We start from the raw sequence: 22,748 nt of genomic DNA on the forward strand, positions 1-22,748 counted from the left end.
TGTATTCATTTGGGGAAGGCTTAAAGACCAAGCGGATTCCTCCATCACAGAGAGTGCGAGCTCTAACAGCAAGTTAGTTTAGATTTTACCAAATCAGTTTGAGGCAAATAGAACTTTGGCAGGAAAACTTTCAGTCTATCTGAAGGAAGACGTATTTGATTGAGCTAATGCTGTTAAACAGAGTGAAAAATAAAATTAAAATAATAACCTTTAGTGTAAGCTATTCTTAAACGTGGAGCTCATTATATTGAAGTACAAATCCATTTTTTATGTTTAGAATACAGCTCGTAAAAAATGCTACGATGAAAAAGTCATGCAAACTTTTTAATTCGTAGAAATAATTTAAGCAATTAAAACTTTTTTTTTACACTAGATTCAACTTGAATGTCAAAAATCTTAAGGAGTTTGAAACGGTAAAATGTCACAGTACATTTTAAATAGCCTAAATGAACTTGTATATTATTTTTACGTTTTTTTCTTTTTTCAGTGCATTCAGGCTATCAATACTTACCTATCACGTGTTCCCGGGGAATCAAACCCCCAACCTTGCACTTGACAACACAACGCTCTACCACTCGAGCTACAGGAACACTATAGAATAACATTTATTTTTTATTGCTAACCAACATTTTACAATTAAATTCATTTCACAATCCGTCCCTTCGTAGGCACCTGGCGGGAGTTGAACTCACGACCGACTTGCAGTTAACACTGCAACCCTGTATATTATCCATTCTGGTTGTCTACATACTGTACACAGACCTAGGATCATGCTGAAACTCTGACACTGTCAAAAGATGATCGTAGGTTATCTTTGGTCACAAGATCGTGACAACGGCAGTCTTTGAACCTCTCTCACTAAATGAAAGAAAACCACAGGAATCATCATGATTGTTTCACGATGCCAATCTTTCATCTGGGCCAGCCGAAACTCCTTCAGACATATACATCATCGCTTATGTTTTTCTTGGCTTTTTAACCAACGTGACCTTGCTATACTTGTTATATGTATATGCACGAAAGGTGTCTTGTATTATTGCAGAGTTCAATGGAGGAATCCCCTGAGGTGCTTGTGTCAGTTGGCATGTGACAGGCAGATAAACAAGAGACTTCATTCCACAAAATACATACAAAAACGATGAAAGTTTAAGAAGCTGTCAAATATTATTACTTAAGCAAACTTGGTTAACCATTAACTCAAATAACGTTTTACTAAAGCAACAATGCTAATGTTTAAATTACTATATTTTGATTGTTTTTTTAATTTGGATTTTTCTTTTAGCAGGTTAAATAAATTCTGCATAAACAATATCTTATTTTGCTGTGCTTTATTGCAAACAAGGTCTGTTCAAAAATAACACACTCTTGGCACAAACTGTGTAACTATAACACATCAGTGTAGAAAAAAATATGTCACTTTCTGTGTAAGCAGGAATAACACAGGTTGAATTAATGCTGTCCTTATCTAAAATGTGACGTAACATTCAGCCAAGTATGGTGACCCACACTCAGAATTTCTGCTCTGCATTTGACCAATTCAAAGTGAACAAGGTGTTGCCCACCCAAGATTCAAACCCACAACTGTAGGGTTAGGAGTCAAACTCTCTAACCACTAAGCCACAACTTCCCCACAAAGACACAGAGCTGTGTTAAGGAACAACACTGGACTAACCTTTAATGCCCAGAGAAGTGGACATCACAGGTTATACTATGGGGCCATTGAATGATTGAATCTGATTGGCTGATGAACGTTCTGAGGTGTGTAATTATTTTCTTGGAAACGCACGCCCAACGTAATTCCAGGCAACTCTCTTGACTGCATTACAGTTCCATATCACTACGCAAAGTTAAACGTAATAACTGTCATGCAGTTTGCATAAAAAGGTGTCAGCACTGCCCTGATGATTTTATCAGTTAGACATATCATATAGTGTAGTGACTTAAAGGCTACACATGACATTTATCACTAGTGAGGGACTGTTTAGTCTGTTTAGAAACACACAGAGGTATGTTCACACAAGCTCTCTCTCTGTCTCTCTCTCTCTCTCTCTCTCTCTCTCTCTCTCTCTGTGTGTGTTTCTGTCGCTCTCGATGTCTTTCTAATAACTTAATTACTGCAGTAGAATGCTATCAACTGCTCAAGCCTCCATTATCAGCTTTAAAATTAGGTTTTGGTATTAGCAAATGAGGCATTGGATGAAATGCAGAACAAATAGTCCTACCCACAATAGTGATTTAAGTACAAAAAACGGATGAATCCCTTTAAAAATATATTATGGTCGATGTCTTGAGGTGTGGTAACCATAGTATAAGCGGAATAATTGACACTTTAAAGGGATAGTTCACCCAGAAATGAATTTTTATTTTAACTATAATGCTTATAGTTTTATTAAGCATGTTTTTATAAATTTCCTTCTCTCCTTTGATGTTCTCCAATATTATCAGATCTGAGGATTCATGGAAAAACCGGAGCTGGAGAGATCGCATCAGGAAACATCATCCTGAGAGAAAACATTGAATCCCACCTATATTCTGAATCTGTGACTGAGAAATGCGAACAGTATCAGCAGAAGGTAGAGGGTAGAACAATCTCAGTGATTGACACTCTAGGACTTTATGATACCTCAATCAATCAAGAACAACTTCCTGGTCCTCATGTGTCCCTGACAAGAGATGAGCAGATTAATGAAGCAGGTAAAGGCAACTACAATGCTTTCAGTAACACAGATGCTGAAAATCGATCAGAGGTCACTGAACCGCTAGAGAAGATTGACAAAAAGATGGAGGAGAACGGAGGAGAGCATTACACAAATGAAATGTACAAGGAAGCTCAGCAAAGGAGTTTGGAAGAGGAGGAAAAATCGGGAGAGGAAGAACCATTGAGTTTGGCTCAGAAAGCAGTGTATGTGGGAGCAGGTGTGTTAGGAGGAGTCACTGGAGTAGCAGGAGCGGTTGTTGGAGGAGCAGCACATGGAGCAGTTGGTTTAGTAGCAGCACCTGTAGCTTTAATTGCTGCAGGAGTTTCTCTCATGGCAGAGGGAGGTGCAATAACTATCAAACATGCATTGAAAGATTGCAAGGAGCAGAAGAGAAATAAAGAAAACACGATATAATTGGTTGCACATTCTGCATTACCTAATTACTCAAGGCCAATTCACAGAGTTAAGGGTGGGAGAATCTAAGCAGGATGTGATAAACAATCCAGGCATGATTACAAAGTAAATAAATAAATTAAGTTAAATTAACTGTTAAGTGCTCTGATACTCATTCCAAAACTAATACTACTTTATGGCTATCTACTATTTATTATGTACTACTACTGACTGTTGCTGACGATGTTATGAAATCAAGTTTTTGAAACACAGTTATTGAACTCATTGTCTTAAATTCAGCATCTATCTGTACATCAATGGCTTTTGGTTGTTCATTATTCAAATGTGTGCATCAGTTAATAAAATAGCTTAAAAACTCTCCTGGTTAAAATGTACGTTTGTTGAAAACATCATGTACTGCACAGCAAAAATCCCAGTGTTAAAGCAACTTTTATTTGAGTCCACATTCAAAAGTTTCAAATTACACTGAAGCAGTGTTAAAGTTAATGAGATAATTAGGTGATTAATTGAGCTTTGTTAACATTTTCATGTGCTATATTCTGTATACAGCAGAATATAGTTTTGTTTTCAAACATAAAACACATCTTAACTATGGATGATGATATTTAAAGAACACCACTGAGAGATCATGTACAAAGTTAAATGACTGTTTCTCTCCACCATTAAAAATCGCTGTAAAAAAAATGGCCAAATTTTCACGGTACTGTACAATTGCGTCTTAGTGCCACATTGAAATATAATAATCTAAGATAACAAGTTTAATATATAAATACTTCGGGAATAAAGTCAGTACTATAAGAATAAAGTCAAAATATTACAAGAATAAAGTTTTAATAATATTACAATAAAGTCGAAATGTTTCAAGGATTTAAAAAGTAGGAATTTAAGTTATAATATTTTGACAGTATAGTCTTTATTGCGCATGGAAATATCCCTGATTGAGAACATAGGGAGAAGTTGCAGGCGTACAGGATTGATGTGAATATTGTTGCGTCTGAGCAGCCGCAGCTTCTTACTGGGATGTAAGGACTCATAGAAACATCTAAATATCAAGAACATATTTATTAACAGAACAGGAACAACTTTTTATTTTAACATCAGCTCACACACCCAATCGACATTACTTCAGGGTATGCTGTAGCTCTCTTATTTAATACTTTTTTTAAATGCACTATAAATTTTGCCTATGTGGGATTATTAGCAGAAATCAAACCATGTGTCATACTCGCGGGGACAGTATGCTTGGAAAATTTTTCATATCTTCCATTGCACTTGTTATTTGTAATGTGCCAGCCACCCAATAGCAATAAGATTTGTGCTTCTTATATTATGAAAATAAAGCCAAAATAACTTTAACTTCAACTTTAGTCTCGTAATCTTAGATTTTTTTTTTTTTTAGCGTGGCACTAAAACGTAAAAATATCATGAATTAACAGCATTCAAAGTCTACACTGTGTTTCAAATCACACCCTACACCCTCATTCACTATTCCCTACATGAGTTTCCTATTATTATTCACCTGACAGAGACATGAAAACTAATGAGAGTATTCAGACACATGAACAGCTGCTGTTAACAAGCAGAATCACTGAAGAAAAAAGAAACAAGACAAACACAATAACTACAACTGACTTCAGCCACAGCGTTAGATAAAATCAACTGAAGATTTAAACAACTCAACAAACAGCTTCACCAACTTCACACATTACTAACCAGACTGACTTTATTTCTGTCAGATCAGAGAACAGAGATCAAAAGATCTTATTGAGAATTACAGAGATTTAGATGATAATGTTACGTCACCATTGTGGAGATAAGTGTTTGCTTTAGACTCTTGAACATTCATTTATGTTTGAATTCTATAATAGTGTTTTTTTTTTACTTGTTACAGCAGAGTAGTTATGAAGCTCAACAAGGTTAATAATCAAAAGTTTCATGATGCAAGGACAAAACTTATCCATGGCTCCCAGCATGCATTGTGGCATGAATACATTATGCCCCTGAATTGTCCACTTATTTTCTTGAAATCTTATTCTGGTTCAGTGGTGTATTGCAACATAGTAAAAATACTTTGTTACAGTACTTAAATATTCTGAGGGAGTATCTGTACTTTACTTGAGTTTTTATATTGCAGACAAATTTTACATTTCCTAATTAAAATGCATACTTTTATTCAGTTACATTTCTGCTAAGTATGTTCGTGACTTACTACAAAATAGTCAGAAGAACAAAGTTTTGACGAATCAGTGGTCTAGTGTTTGCAAGTTAGACTCATAAAAACACATTTGCTCATGTGAACACAAGTGTTCGCTGTGCAAAACCACAGATGATTTCATGACATTTTCCACTCAAGTCGAGTCAGGGGTGTGCCACCAAATATCACCAACCACACAGAGTGCATGCACATTGATTTATTAGTCTATTAAAACTCAAAATTCCTGGCATTCTAAATTGTAGACAGCAAAAATGCTTCTGCATGCTTTTTATATTTAATTTCATGTAGGCCTAGTTAACTTAATCTATACCACACCAAGTTTTTCTGCAGATGCATTTACATTAAATCATTTTATGCAAGTTCAGTAAAGCAATGAATGACTTATTTTGGACATAATATTGCTTGTTTTTGCTTAATTTATTCCAACGATAAAAGTTACAAAAAGATCACTGCACTGTTTTGCATCTCTGAGCAATGAATGGATGGTGTTTACTTATTGAATGAATCAGATTTTATAATATATTAACATATTATATTCATTCATTACACACAGACTGATATATACCGCATTGCTGCAGTAATTCAGGCAAAAGGAGCCACAACTAAGTATTTCTAAAAATCCTTTCTTTGTGTTGGTCTTAAGTAATATTCTAATTTTCGGAGATACTGAATTTGGGTTTTTCCTTCGTTTTCAGTTATAATCATAAAAATTAAAATAAGTAAGCATTTGAAATATATGAGTCTGTGTGTAATGAATGAATATAATAAACAAGTTTCATTTTTTGAATGGAATTAATGAAATAAATAAAGTTTTTGATGATATTCTAATTATATTACCAGCACCTGTAGTACAACTCAATGTGCAGCGACAGCTGAAGTACTGTACATTTAATATTTTACTACAACTTATATTTTTTATATTATCTGGATTTAAACAGATAAATATTTGGGCATTGCTGTACTATTACACGTTAAGTGTTTGCATTTTGAAATATTCTTTCTCAGTGGACTTAAATGAAATACGTTCACAGTACTAACCTTGTATGAATGCTAGTTTTAAAACTTGAACTGTTTGAACTTGGGAGTGGAGTTAATTTCCATGGTAGAATTACGGTAAAACATTGTAAAAAAAAAATAAAAAAAAAATAAGAGTTGTAAATTAATGGTAAATTAACCTTATTCTTTAGAAGATAAAAAATAATTTGCATGCATTGACTAATCCATATGTTGTATATGTTGTATGTTGTAAGTCAGAGGTGGAGAGTCCAGGGGTCAGAAAGTAAAAGTCCTGCCACATTTTTGCTCCACCCATGAACTCAGCAGCTGATTTCACCAGAGGAGGAAACAAGTCATTCCTTCCAAGTCACAAACTAGTCTCAACTCAAATCCCAAGTCCTCAAAGAGTTAAAGTCAATGAGATAATTAAGAGACTAATTAAATGATGATTGTGCATTAGTGATGAACACCTGCTGTTATTGTGCGTTACAGAGGATCAGATGCTGATGTTTTATTGGTTAAAATTATGCCACCATCATGGAGATCAGTGTTTGCTTCAGTTGGGCTCTTGACCTTTGGTTTCTTATGTTAGATATTTCTCTGTAAAAGTACATGTGCTGTTATAAAACAGTGCGATCTGTGCTTTGCAGAAAACCGTTACTAGCTCCTTTTACATGATGAAGTAATTATTAGGCATCAGCCTGTTTATTTCCAAAACAATTTTATGTATTTATTATTAAAAATGTTCAGTTTTTAAATAACTTACCTTGTGGAACCGTTGGTTTAATCACTATAATGAATACATTTCCTAATGTATGTAATAAATATAAATTTTTCGAAATCTTTTCCTAATAAAACGCACAGACATCATGGCCCAGCATATGAATCTCAACAATGGTGACAATCAACAAAACGCTTCAAGTTGAAGTGCATGCTGGGTAACACCATAGTAAAAACTCTGATTATGCACTGTAGCATGAATAATTATTGTAACCACTGTTGAGGATCATATGATAAGTGCTCATGTCTAAAATCCCGAGCCTGTACAATTTTTTCCCCCAATATTTAAGCATTACAATAATGTTTGTTTAATAGGACTTTTTTGTAGTTCAGTAATTGCTGAACATAATTTAACAAACCAAAGAGAGACACCTTCATGAAGTTAATTAAAATGTTTTAGATGAAAAAAGGGCAATTAAATTTTCTACTTCAAGCTTTTCATTCAGCAATGTGTTAATGTTTACTACATAACACAACCACAAGTGTTTAAAAGCAAATTACTTTGAATTATTAAAAGGGTCAAGAGCCCAACTAAAGCAAACACTGATCTCCATGATGGTGGACTCACCACAATTATGGTGACAAAGTTTTTTTTTTTTTTTTTTCTTCCAGTTGATTTCATCCAAGGTTGTGCTTAAAGTCAATTGTAGTTCTTGTGTTTCTCATTTCTTCAGTGATGTTGATTGTTAACAGCAGGTGTTCATCACTAATGCAGAATTATCATTTAATTAGTCACTTAATTATCTCATTGACTTTAACTCTTTGAGGACTTGGGATTTAACTTGAGACTTGTTTGTGACTTGAAAGGAATGACTTGATTCCTCCTCTGGCGAAATCAGCTGCTGGGTTCATGGGTGGAACAAAAATATGGCAGGACTTTTACTTTCTGACCCCTGGACTCTCCACCTCTGTTGTAAGTTGTCCAAAAGTGCGACTGGTGGAAAGAATGATTCTGAATTGCCCAGCTACTCCTGTCAATGAACTTGCACCCCCTCAAAACCTGCTTTGTCTGGCACTGACCCGGAGGACTGTGGTCTGTTTGTTAATTAATTACCTGTTTTGTTTATTCTACAAGTTCTGCAACTCTTGAAGACACTGTTCCTGTTGTCTGACCTCCATGTATGTATTTCTTTTTTGGAAGAAACAGGATACAATTCCAGTTTCACCCAGTTTAAAGTAAAATAAGAAAGGACATTTGCCTAGTTTTTGACAAATGTATACCTATAGTATTTGAATATACTATATTATAGCATATAATTATAATACATAATATATCAGAACAATGAAGTCTTCACAGCAAAATCCCCAGTGTTAATTTAACACTCTTGAGTGTGGACTCATATAAACACTAAAGCAGTGTTAAAAGCAACACTGAAGCAGAGTTGAAGTTAATGAGATAATTAAGAAGTTAATTGAGTTATGATTGACCATTATTGAAGACACCTGATGTTAACAAGCAGAATCACCAAACGAGAAAATCACAATTTGTGTGTCACCATTATAGTGTTCAGTGTTTGATTTAGTTGGGATCTTGGCTTGTAACTTTTTACTTTTAAAGTTTGTTTGTCAAACCAAGAGCAAAAATCATTGCGTGTTGATGATTATGTTTTAATGTAATCGTTGTTTGACATGAATCACTGAACTCATTTACAGTCTTTTCTCAAAGTAAAACTTCCATTATTGATTGTCACAGCTTTGATTCCACAATGAAAAAATCTGTATTTTCTATACATTTTGTAGGTATCTCTTGCAAGTGATTCTGTTTTTTTAAATTATTTTTTATTTTATTTTAGGCACACACAGATAACAATAATCAGCGTATAAATCTCAACAACGGTGACAAACAACATATTCAGATAAACAAACCAACTCTGAACATCACAAAACTAGATACTAAAAATGAACATAAAAACAGCAAAAGTAAAATATAGTTAGAATAAAAAGTTAAAAAGACAGTTCAGCTCATAATTTATGCATGCCGCAATGCATGATGGGAGCCATGGATGAGTTTTTATTGGCTACAACATGCTTTTTTGATGGTCACCGTTGTTGTGATGCTCATGCATTACACACCTCAGAACGTTCATCAGCCAATCAGATTCAATCATTCAATGGCCCCATAGTATAACCTGTGATGTCCACTTCTCTGGGCATTTAAGGTTAGACCAGTGTTGTTCCTTAACACAGCTCTGTGTCTTTGTGGGGAAGTTGTGGCTTAGTGGTTAGAGAGTTTGACTCCTAACCCTACAGTTGTGGGTTTGAATCTTGGGTGGGCAACACCTTGTTCACTTTGAATTGGTCAAATGCAGAGCAGAAATTCTGAGTGTGGGTCACCATACTTGGCTGAATGTTACGTCACATTTTAGATAAGGACAGCACATTTTGTGTTACTTTTAATTCAACCTGTGTTATTCCTGCTAACACAGAAAGTGACATATTTTTTCTACACTAATGTGTTATAGTTACACAGTTTGTGCCAAGAGTGTGTTATTTTTGAACAGACCTTGTTTGCAATAAAGCACAGCAAAATAAGATATTGTTTATGCAGAATTGATTTAACCTGCTAAAAAAAAAGTCAAAATAAAAAAAAAACAATCAAAATATAGTAATTTAAACATTAGCATTGTTGCTTTAGTAAAATGTTCTTTGAGTTAATGGTTAACCAAGTTTACTTAAATAATAATATTTGACAGCTTCTTAAACTTTCATCGTTTTTGTATGTATTTTGTGGAATGAAGTCTCTTGTTTATCTTCCTGTCACATGCCAACTGACATAAGCACCTCAGGGGATTCCTCCATTGAACTCTGCAATAATACAATACACCTTTCGTGCATATACATATAACAAGTATAGCAAGGTCACGTTGGTTAAAAAGCCAAGAAAAACATAAGCGGTGATGTATATGTCTGAAGGAGTTTCGGCTGGCCCAGATGAAAGATTGGCATTGTGAAACAATCATGATGATTCCTTTGGTTTTCTTTCATTTAGTGAGAGAGGTTCAAAGACTGCCGTTGTCACGATCTTGTGACCAAACATAACCTACGATCATCTTCTGACAGTGTCAGAGTTTCAGCATGATCCTAGGTCTGTGTACAGTATGTAGACAACCAGAATGGATAATATACAGGGTTGCAGTGTTAACTGAAAGTCAGTCGTGAGTTAAACTCCCGCCAGGTGTCTACGAAGGGACGGATTGTGAAATGAATTTAATTGTAAAATGTTGGTTAGCAATAAAAAATAAATGTTATTCTATAGTGTTCCTGTAGCTCGAGTGGTAGAGCGTTGTGTTGTCAAGTGCAAGGTTGGGGGTTTGATTCCCCGGGAACACGTGATAGGTAAGAATTGATCGCATGAATGCACTGAAAAAAGAAAAAACGTCAAAATAATTTTAGTTTAGTTTTATTCTAACATGCCATCAAAGTCTTCAGATACTATAAGATACAGGTTCATTTAGGCTATTTAATATGTACTGTGACATTTTACCGTTTCAAACTCCTTAAGATTTTATAGTGCATTTAATAGTATTGACATTCAAGTTGACTCTAGTGTAAAAAAAAGTTTTAATTGCTTAAATTATTTCTATGAATTAAAAAGTTTGCATGACTTTTTCATCGTAGCATTTTTTACGAGCTGTATTCTAAACATAAAAAAATGGATTTGTACTTCAATATAATGAGCTCCACGTTTAAGAATAGCTTACACTAAAGGTTATTATTTTAATTTTATTTTTCACTCTGTTTAACAGCATTAGCTCAATCAAATACGTCTTCCTTCAGGTAGACTGAAAGTTTTCCTGCCAAAGTTCTATTTGCCTCAAACTGATTTGGTAAAATCTAAACTAACTTGATTAACTCAAATGTTGACTACTGTATAGCGCAATAAAGTTTATTAGTCATAATAACTTAATTTCAGAGGAAGTTACCTTAACTAAAAAAAGATCCAAACTGTTGCATTAGGGCTTGGCTATATGGCATAAATTGTTTTCATAGAAAATCCAATTCACTATCATCCAATTCCAATTCATTTTTTTTAATCAATATTCAAATGACAAAGAAATTGTTCAAAACAAGTTTTAATATAAGAACATATGATAATAATAATAATAATAATAATAATAATAATAATAATAATAATAATATATAATTTAATATAACTGAGACAAGATGATAAAAAACACTGAAAATATTATTACCTTAATGATGGAAAGACCTTCCACTTGGCGTTAAGAGCTGTTCAGATTAAAACAGCTCCACAGAGAGTCAGTGTCATTGACGGAGGACAGAGCAAGTGGAAATATATTTTCTAGTCTAGATTTCCATCTCGTTATGCCGCTGCTTTAGGTTATGTTTTTATTTTTATTTCTTATATAAATTATTTGTAAATATAGCAGACACTGCTATAACCGTGATTACACCGGACGGTCTTGTTCATTTCGTCGGGTGAAACATCTCTCACTCGGCAGCAGAGGACAATCTGTGAGCAGAGTGGAGCAGCAACAGTTTCCCTCCACGCTCCGAGCATTTAATAAAGTTGAAATGTTATGTTCATAACATAGCCTATAAAAATTAAATAAAAATAAATAAAATCAGGTGTCCTCAGTAATGCTTAATCATAACTCAATTAACTTCTTAATTATCTCATTAACTTCAACTCTGCTTCAGTGTTACTTTTAACACTGCTTCAGTGTTTATATGAGTCCACACTCAGAGTGTTAAATTAACACTGGGGATTTTGCTGTGTTCCCTTGTCAGGTGAGTGCTTTATGGTTCAGGCTAGACTTGACTTGACTGACCTTAAGATTATGATTCATTCTGAGTTAGCTTTTGAGACAAAAAACTGGCACATTCTGCATACGTGTGTAAACACATACTGTGACTAGGTGTCAAATATGAAGCCAATAAAAGAAACGCTCAACGTATACATTAAAAAAAAAAAAAAAAAAAAGTATAAGGAAGAACAGGAAATTCTAGTTTCCACATATTCAAATGAGTCAGACAGAAAGAATAGATAAAAGAGAAAAAAATGGCATCTTCATATAAAGGCAGGTTTATAAGGTTCAGGGGCCAAAGAATAAAAGTCCTGCCATATTTTTGTTCCACTCATGAACTCGGCAGCCGATTTCATCAGAGGAGGAAACAAGTCATTCCTTCCAAGTCACAAACTAGTCTTGAGTCAAACCCCAAGTCCTCAAAGAGTTAAAGTTAATGAGATAATTAAGAGACTAATTCAATTAAGATTGTGCATTAGTGATGAACACCTGCTTTTAACAATCAACATTGCTGAAGAAAAGAGAAACACAAGAACTACAACTGAAATTTTCATTTTCATATATTAATTGGAAGAAAAAAAAACTTTTCCACCATAATTGTGGTCAATATTTGCTTCAGTTGAGCTCTTGAGCCTTTGAGCAGCTTTGATAAATTTGCTTCTAAGCAACTGCATTAGTGTTTTCCTGGAAATGTTCATGTAAAAGTACTGATGAAAATGAGTGATTTATATATTGAATGATTTACATAATATATTGTGTTATTATTTTACAATATATCAAATAAAACATAAGAAAATTATGCTTTTCATATATTAAAAATGTGTGACAATATATTTAGGCTGTATATCTAACAATAATGTATAAGTATGGAACATACTTGTGAAAAGTGGATCAAATTAAATATCAGGTCTAATGTAAGGATCCTGGCATTTCTTCTAAATCTCACATTGAATATATCCTTCTACTTCTAAAACCAATCTTTTGTCTCTTGTCGTTTGTTTTCTTTTGTTGACTCTCAAAAAGGATATATTTATTTTCAACAATTTTATTTTGTGTTATGACAATTTTGTTTGTGTGTGTAATATCTGTGTAAAAAATTTAAGAAAAAAAAAAAAAAAAAACACTGACAAAATTGTGTCCAACGCAATATGTGTTAGTTATCTGTCAATCACATTGCTGCTTGCGTCTCTTCATGAACCATATTCTTCTCAAGAGTAAGCTTTACCATGCTTCAACTTCCTGTCATTGGGGGATATCTTCCATGCATGGAAGTACAAAAATTTGGCATTAGAAACTTTCAAAAAGTCATTTGTGATCATTTGTGGATGGTCGACCTCGATCACAGAAATCATCATGATTGTTTCACAATGCCAATCTTTCATCTGGGGCCGAAACTCCTTCAGACATATACATCATCACTTATGTTTTTCTTGGCTTTTTAACCAACGTGACCTTGCTATACTTGTTATATGTATATACACGAAAGGTGTCTTGTATTATTGCAGAGTTCAATGGAGGAATCCCCTGAGGTGCTTGTGTCAGTTGGCATGTGACAGGAAGATAAACAAGAGACTTCATTCCACGCCCTTCATCATCACATCACATCGCTTCCTGATCAAAATACATACAAAAACGATGAAAGTTTAAGAAGCTGTCAAATATGATTATTTATTTAAGTAAACTTGGTCAACTCAAGCAACAATGCTAATGTTTAAATTACTATATTTTGATTGTAAAAGAAAAAAAAAAAGTCAACACACTTTCTGTGCTAGCAGGAATAACACAGGTTGAGTTAAAAGTAATACAAAATGTGCTGTCCTTATCTAGACACAGACCTGTGTTAAGAAACAACACTGGTAAAAACGTAAGTGTCCAGAGAAGTGGACATCACCGGTTATTCCACCATGAGTCTTAACTTCAAAGGGAGCCTATATTGTCTGACCTCCAGTTTTTTTGGGAAGATCAACTTAAAAAAGTTTAACTTTTTTTTTTTTTTTGGTATATACAGTTTCTTGTATAGTTGGTTGTATATTTCAAGAAATGAAACTCACCTGGTTTTAACTAAAATAAGAAAAGTAATTTGCCTAGTATAAGATGCTATTTACTTGGTTCGGAAACCTGCAACATATATAATGAAGAAAATAAACCAATGGTGATAAAAAAAAAAAAAAATCATTACAAAATAAAATATATATTAGTTATAGTATTTGAATATATTATAGCATATAATTATTATAATACAGAATATATCAGAACAATGAAGTCTTTACTTGCCACGTGAGTGCTTTATGGTTCAGGCTAGATCTGACTTGACTCACCTTATGATTATGATTCATTCTGAGTTAGTCTATTTACTACTAAACGGTTAACTTCTGAGAAAAAGACTTGCACATTCTATAGACGTGTATAAACATACTGTAATTAGTGTCAAATATGAAGCCAATAAACAATGCTGAATCCATGGGGTGAGCAACGCTCAACATATACATAAAAGAAGTATAAGGAAGAACAGGGAATTCTAGTTTCCAATATTCAATTGATTCAGTTGGACAGAAAGACTCTAAACAACAAGAAAATATAAAAGAGAGGAAAAAAAAATGAATCTTCATATAAAGGCAGAGGTGGGTAATTTAGGGGTCAGAAAGTGAAAGTCCTGCCATATTTTTGCTCCACCCATGAACTCAGCAGCTGATTTCACCAGAGGAACCAAGTCATTCCTTCCAAGTAGTGATGGCAAGATGAAGCCTTTTAAAGCTTTAAGATTTTCAGCCAAGATGTTCACGAAAGGGTTAATTTCTGGAGACTTAATTTGCTCACAATACCATCTGGTGGCCAACGAGTGTAAAACAAGCAGATATATTAAGTCCTGCCATATTTTTGCTCCACTCATGAACTCAGCAGCTGATTTCATCAGAGGAGGATCTAATTCATTCCTTCCAAGTAACAAATGGAATAATGAGTCTCAAGTTAAATCCCAAGTCCTAAAAGAGTTAAAGTTGATGAGATAATTAGGTGACCAATTATATGATGATTGTGCATTAGTGATGAACATCTGCTGTTATTGAGAATTACAGAGGATCAGATGATTTATTATTTAAAATGATGCCACCATCATGGAGATCAGTTTTTTTCTTTAGTTGGGCTCTTGACCCTTTTAAGAATTCAAAGTAATTTGCTTTTAAGCACGCCTTCAGTTGTGTTACATAGTAAACTTTAACACATTGCTGAATTAAAAGCTTGAGTTAGCAAATTAAATTGCCCTTTTTTTCTTCTAAAACAATTTAGACAATTCAGCATAATTTATTCACGTTGCAATGCATGCTGGAAGTCAAGGTTGAGTTTTGTACTGAGCTGGTCCCCGGCACGCATTGCACCATTAAGCTTTCGATCCTCATCATTGTTGAGATTCATGTGCTGATTCTTAATGTACATGTGTGTGCAAACACTGCTGCAGAACTAAAAGATAATGTGTTTAATATGTTGATATGAATATTCAATTTGTGTTTAATTACAGTTGTAGCAGTCAAAGTCTAATTTACAGTAAAATGTATGTTTAGCATATACATAAAATACAGGATTATTGGCAACCAAAATCGAAAATTTATAGCAAATGTTTACAGTACACACACAGGTTACGGCAGTGAACAATGAGTTGTTGTTGTTGTTATTTATAAGTTAATTTGATTGGAAGGAAATAAAAAAGCTGGGGAATTTTGTGACATTTATGCTATCAGATAAAAACACAACTTTGACACAAGCTACATTAGCATCACTCAAAATGAAATCTGTATTGTTTCACCAGTCAATACCTGTATTTTTGAAAAAAAAAAAATGTTATTATATAGATTTTTCTCTAAACAGCTTCTTGATGAAAATGGATAAAGGTTTTCTGGAGTTAAACATGATTTTCTTCATAACATCATCATCATCATCATCATATGTCTGAGCTCAACTCTCACAAAACTGATTGCTGAAGTTTCAAAAATGAAATAAACCAAGTAACAAATATTATGATTTAATCACTCTACTTTACACTACTTTACAATACCGTGGCACTAATATTCATGCTTATTATTATTAATGCATAGACAATCATAAGTTAATGTATAACTCATTAAGAACTAATCCATTTATTAATGATTACTGCATCAGCAACTAATGGAAATTCTATATGATTCATAGATTATAATGAATTACCTAATAACATATTATATTAACTAATGAAGTAAATTAATATGTTCATAACCACAATGTGTTGAAGCATGCATTTCAACTTCCAGATATCTGCTTTAATTCATTAGCTAATAATTCGCCAAGGTATCATTATGTTACGACTTTACTTGTTGAGGCACATTCAAAAGGCATACTCACAATGACATATAACTTTACAATTAGTTGACAGTTCTTTATCAAGTATTAGGCAATAGGCCAAATAGTTATCCATGTTATAAATCATAACACTGACAGCAAGAGCTTCATGTTGTAGTGTGATTAGAAAACCTGTGCTTAGAATTTGAGAGATTGTTTAGTTGCTAACATAAATGTGATTTTGGCTGGTAGGTCAGTTTGTTCTTCTTTAGATTCTCTTCTGTAGATTTGGATATGCAGATCCTAGTCTGTTCAGAAACAACATCTCTATGCATATTCAAATTAAAACAAAAACTATTATAGCACTTTACAATAAACAATATGTATTCCTATCTATTCACACTGGGCATGAATATTTGACAAGCTGGAGGTTTAATGAGGGGGTTTATGAGTTTCTCACTCTTCCTGGGTTTCTGTGCACTATAAATGTGTATGACTTATTTAAAATGTGATCTTTGCATTATCTTGATATGTTGTAAATACATCTTGGTATGCGTGCTGTCTTTGTGTATACATTTTCATATTAATTTGAATTTTATCAGGAAGACAAACATATTTATAGTATGTTTCCTCATTAGATGAGCAGATAACGCTCATATAAAATTGTGAATCACATATTAATTCAGTCTAGTCGGGAAAAGATCTCACATGTGAGCTCCTATCAGGTGAGACCCTCTTTACATGCTTAAATGAGAATTAACTGCTTTAACATATTTATAAATTAATGCATTTTTGCAGTTTTGACTTCCGTTTGTAATAATGTTCATGCTATTTAAGCTAAACATTGAAATTCTCAATTAAACTTTTATTTTAAGTTAATCTAATTTCCTGATATTCCTCCGTAGGATGAATTGTTAGCCTTATCAAAACAAATATGTGACCCTGGACCACAAAACCAGTCATTTTTCAAAATTTAGTTTCATACATCATATGAAAGCTTTCAATTGCTGTATGGTTTGTTATGATAGGACCCAACTATTTGAAAATCTGAAATCTCAGGGTGCAACAAAATTGAAATACTGAGAAAATTGCTTTTAAAGTTGTCCAAATGAAGTTCTTAGCATGGTATATCAGTAATCAAAAAGTTTTTATACATTTACATTAGGAAATTTACAAAACATCTTCATGGAACATGATCTTATCTTAATATATGAATTAATTTTGACATTAAATATAGAAATGAATTAAATGTGTTACATTGATTGCCAAATTGTGATTAATTGATTTGACAGTACTGGTTATTTGCTGTAAAAGTGAACATGTGTACTTGTTTTAAGAAGGTGTTCTTTTTTATCTCATTCTACCTATACATTATAGTTTTGTTGCTGTAAACTACTTGTAATCAAGGTTGAGTATCATAAAATGAGAGAATGCTGATTCAACTTACATTCATTTTATTGACCCAGCATACAACATTCAATAAAACTCAGGATGAACACATTCAAAGCATGCACACCTGCTCTATGTTGATTGGTGAACTCTGCTTCAACATCTTTACTGAAAAACATAAAATAACACTCCATCCCTACATTCACACTTCTAATGCAGTCACTTACAAAGCATGCTGGGAACTACAGATCCACTGCCCAGGGCACATTTCCTAAATTGTGAGTTAATTGGAGATCAATGATAACAAAACCTATTAAATCAACCTACCTTACAATGGTTATTTTTTTATTTATTTTTTTTATTTTTTGAAGGATTTTGTCATGTAATGAATTATATTATATTATATTATATTATATTATATTATATTATATTATATTATATTATATTATATTATATTATATTATATTATATGAAACTTGTGAGGCAAATGTGTAAATCTTGAAATCCATGATCAGTTGGTTCATTTTTCTTCTGTGTTGAATATCTATGTCATGATGGTCCGTGTATATTTTGGTCATTCGATTTTCTATTTAAAAATAAATAAAGATAAATGAGAAACGGTTTGAATTTCGTTTTTTCGTTTTGTTTAAGAAACGGAAAACGAAAATTTAGCTGGATTTTTTTGTATTTTTGTCTGTGGGTAAAAAATGATTTATTTATTATTATTTTTTTTTTTTTTTTTTTTGACCAAACAGAAATTAATTTATTCAATGACATTTGAACTTTACTGTAGGATCTACAATGACATGAAATGTGCAGATTTTTTGCCTACTAATTTTATTCTATGCCTTTTTAAGAAAAAACTCAAAGCCTAAGATGTTTTCATTTGCTATTACAAACAACAGCAAATTAAGCTTTATCTTGTAGTCTGCTGCACTTCTCCGATCGGCGGATCCCGATCCACAGCTTCCATCCCGATAACAGAGGAAAGAGCTTCAGCTCCGTCAGTTTGGGTCGTAAGACACCCTAAATAACATGAAAACCTTACAAAACTCAACAGGATTTGCTTTCTGCCATCTCGGTCTACATTAACTTCTTTCTTAAACGTCAGTAATGAACAAGGCTCATGCATCAGACGAACCAAGTTGGACATGTCTATTTTTAAAATAAGCCATTTAAATATAATAATAATAATAATAATAATAATAATTTTATATTTAGGCCTATGTAATTCAAATGAAACCAACCAGAGGTGCAGTGTTTCTTGTCTGAACTCATTATCTGTAATGATGTCACACTATCACTATATTCATACAGTCATCTACAGAATTTGTGAATTCAGTTCATAATTCTAAGTAGCCTATAGCCTATAATTAAAACAATTAAAGAAGACTAATTATGGGGAAAACTTAACTTATTTTAATTTTATTTTATTTTATTTTATTTTATTTTATTTTATTTTATTTTATTTTATTTTATTTTATTTATTTGATTTTAATTTTAATTTTATTATAAATGTGGGGTTGGATTTTTCCCATTTATTTTTTTTTTTTTTTATGAATGGCCTAGAATAAAATAAGTAGGCAAAAAATTAGCAGTAGGCCTATATTTTATGCCATGTCGTTGTAGATCACAGGCTTAAATAAAATTTTAATGGTGTTTTATGAATAAAGTTGTCAAGTCTGCTTTGTCAATAACATGCAGCAGCCGGAAAAATATAATATTATTTTTAATTTTATTATTAATTTAATTAATTTATAAATTATTTATATTATTATTATTATTATTATTATTATTATTATTATTATTATTATTATTATTATTATTATCTTGCAAGCACCACTAGCAAAGAATTCGCAGAATTAATAACCGTTTCTCATTTATCTTTATTTATTTTTAAATAGAAAATCGAATGACAAAATATACACGGACCCAGGATCCCAAACATATTTCATAATTAAATGCTTTTTAATGAGCGGCAGGATCAAACAGACCTAACTTTTCTGTCATCTCAGAAGGGTGCTGTTTATCTGGAGAATGATAGTAATTTCACACCGTAGCAAACTAAAAGGATAAACCGACAGTGTCACACCCTCATGTCGTGTTACTTCATTCCTTGCTCTCCTCATCACAACTAATTTTAGTTTCCTGTCTCTTATATAATTTCAGAACAACAATACCTGATCTGGTATGCTGAAGAAATATTGAACACAGTGGACTGTCAGATTCCATAATGATGTTCATTGTATTTAAAAGTAAGATTTTTCCTGTTTTATATATATATATATATATATATATATATATATATTTTTTTTTTTTTTTATGTAATGTATAGTTCATAGACGTTTCATCAATATTTAGAGGATCATTCTGATTGGTCCGTGTACATTTTGATAATTTCATTTCCTATTTAGAATGCAATAAGAAAAAATGGAAAATGGCTTGTTTATTCGTTTTTCCATTTAGTTTAACAAATGAGATTTTGGCTCGATTGCTCAATTTTCGTTTGAGGTTTACAAATTGGTTTATGGGTTAAATATTTAATATGCACTTGTGGGCGGAGCAAGTCAGCAAGTCTTTTCATTCTTTCAGACAGAATAAGAGTCACTACTATGTCTATGTCTGAAACCACCACTTACGGTTAATAATATTTGAATCAGATGTTGCTGGGAACATGATTCACGCTGATGTGACTTACAAGTGACCCCTTTAAATTATTTCTATGTTATAGTATTGTGTGAATATTGTCCCATCCCATCTATATAGGGGGCGACAGGTTTAAAAAACCCAGTCTACTCTTTTTCTGTTTACATCAGTTTAAATGACAAATAAATACATTAACTTTGTGTACTGCCATGAATATGCCATATCTGTGTAGAAGAATAAACTTCACACTTCAAGCTGTACAACAACTTAAAACTTCCCATTCTGGCTTTTTCAACCTACCTCCAAATTTATTTTAAGATATTGTTTATTCACACTGGTTTATGCATTTATTGTTTGTCCATCTGGAACTTTTATTTTTCATGAGCTCTATATTTTAAGATGTACTCTGTGTTGATAAATCACATGCACTGAATGTAAATGCTAATGTCAGGACTCTCAGTCCTGCTTCGGGGCCAGTGTCGTGCAGAGTTTAGCTACCCCAAATAAACACACCTAAGCTAAGCAAGGTCTTCAGGATCAGGAACACTGTCCAAGCAAGTGTGTTGGAACTGAACATTGCAGAACATGGTTCTCCCGGTTCAGGACTGTGTTTTAAATCTATAAATGAATTTGTACAGTTGTGTGTCTGCATGCAGAGGTGTATGTCAGTAAGTACAAGCAAAAATGTAATCAGTAAAAACTTGATGACAAAATGTTCAGATCTGCATTTAGAGCACTGCCTTGAGATCTGTATAATATGTATAATATAAAACAACGTTAAATACTGCAGCTGGGGCCAAATAAAAATTATTATGTTTTGGAAAGCAGCAAGTCAAATGTAGAATAGAGGGCCACACACTTGCACTGAATGTAGCATTGAATAGACTGAACATGAGCAATACCCATGTTACTGTTTTAGCACCATATTTGTTCCTTCTAGTTTATTGTGTTTTGGTTAGGATATTTAAAAAAGCAGTTCTTTTTTTGTTGTTGTCTCTTCACCCAATAACCCATCTTGATTGTCGCTGCAATTCTGAGATGGCAGCTTGATCAACGAGGCCACAATCCCAGCTGGTGCAGGCATACTGAGAAGATGAACAACACCTTTTGCATGTGATCCGTAACAGCATTTACTGTTTCAAGTTTGTTTGGACAAAAAATGTATTTGAACACAAAGAAAACAATGGCAAATCACTGGCTAACCGCTAGCATTTGCACAGCTTCACACACAGGGTGACGGAAAACATGTTCTTTTACTTTCACCAACACAAGTCATTAACATAAACTGAGACTCAGAGGCAACATCATGAAACTTTAATGCGTCCCTCTTCACCACACCACAGCTCTTCTCCACCGTCTCATAATTATCGTCTTTTTCTTTTGGTTTTAATGGCAGCTAGCATCACATCCTAGAAGTTGCATTTATGCCATCTTCTGGAATAATATTACTCCTTCACTGATTGAAAAATAAAATCCTATTTATCGGTCTTGTCTTTTTAAGGAAGCAGAACAGATATTTCTTTCCTTGATATTTTCTGCCACAATAAAACTCACTGTGCAGTCTTAGCTCTGTATCTTCATCCAGAGGCAATACAGTAACAGAAGCATTGCAATGTTCATAACCTTCTAATTTGTCCACAGAGATTTTTTTTTTTTTTGCTTTAGATGTAAGTAGATTAAAACAGTGGTCAGTAACACACCAACTGTGTGGAAGTTCATCATTTGTGCTGTGGGGTTTGCAAATGGCAGTAAAAATTAGTACACTTCACTAATCAGAATAATGAAACTTGTAAACATGTAAAAAAAAAAAAAGTGTGTTAGTAATACAAACTAAATTAAATTCAGCTCTAAAAAGAGAACAATAGTAAACAGACCCACTTTTTGGATAAGTAGAGAGGTTTGCATGTTTCTTATTGTGATCACTTTCAAATTAAAATTTACTGATAATTTACTCACCCCCATGTCATCCAATATGTTTATGTATTTATTTCTTCATTTGAAAATATATTAAGGTTTTTGATGAAAACATTCCAAGAGTTTTTTCCATATAGTGGAATTCAATGGACTTGAACTCCGAATGGTTGAAGGTCAAAATGACAGTTTCAAAGACAAAATACAGCTTCAAATGGCTATAAACTAAACCAGACGATGATTAAGGGTCTTAGTGAAACAATGGGTCATTAAAAAAGTATATGCTTTATAAACACTTTTCTCTCACTTCTACCGACTGTCAATTCACGAGTTCACCCTTACATCTAATCTGAAGGTGAATAGTAGGGATATTTTGGCATGCTGTCCTGGGGGAGGGGTCCGGGCCCGGAGCACAGCCCGAACCCAAATAACTCCCCCTATCCCCAATTTGGGATAAATAGATTAGAAGTGAGGAGTTGGGGTGGAGGAGGGATGCCGAAAAACTGTCGTGGGACAGGAGGTAGGAAGACTGTATATATATACGCTTGTGTGCTATTTAAGATGATTAGCTAAACGAGATGCACCTGTGCCAAATTGGATGATTATCTGATCGTGCTTCTC

The sequence above is a fragment of the Carassius auratus genome, chromosome 1 (assembly GCF_003368295.1).
Source record: "Carassius auratus strain Wakin chromosome 1, ASM336829v1, whole genome shotgun sequence".
Classification (NCBI taxonomy): domain Eukaryota; kingdom Metazoa; phylum Chordata; class Actinopteri; order Cypriniformes; family Cyprinidae; genus Carassius; species Carassius auratus.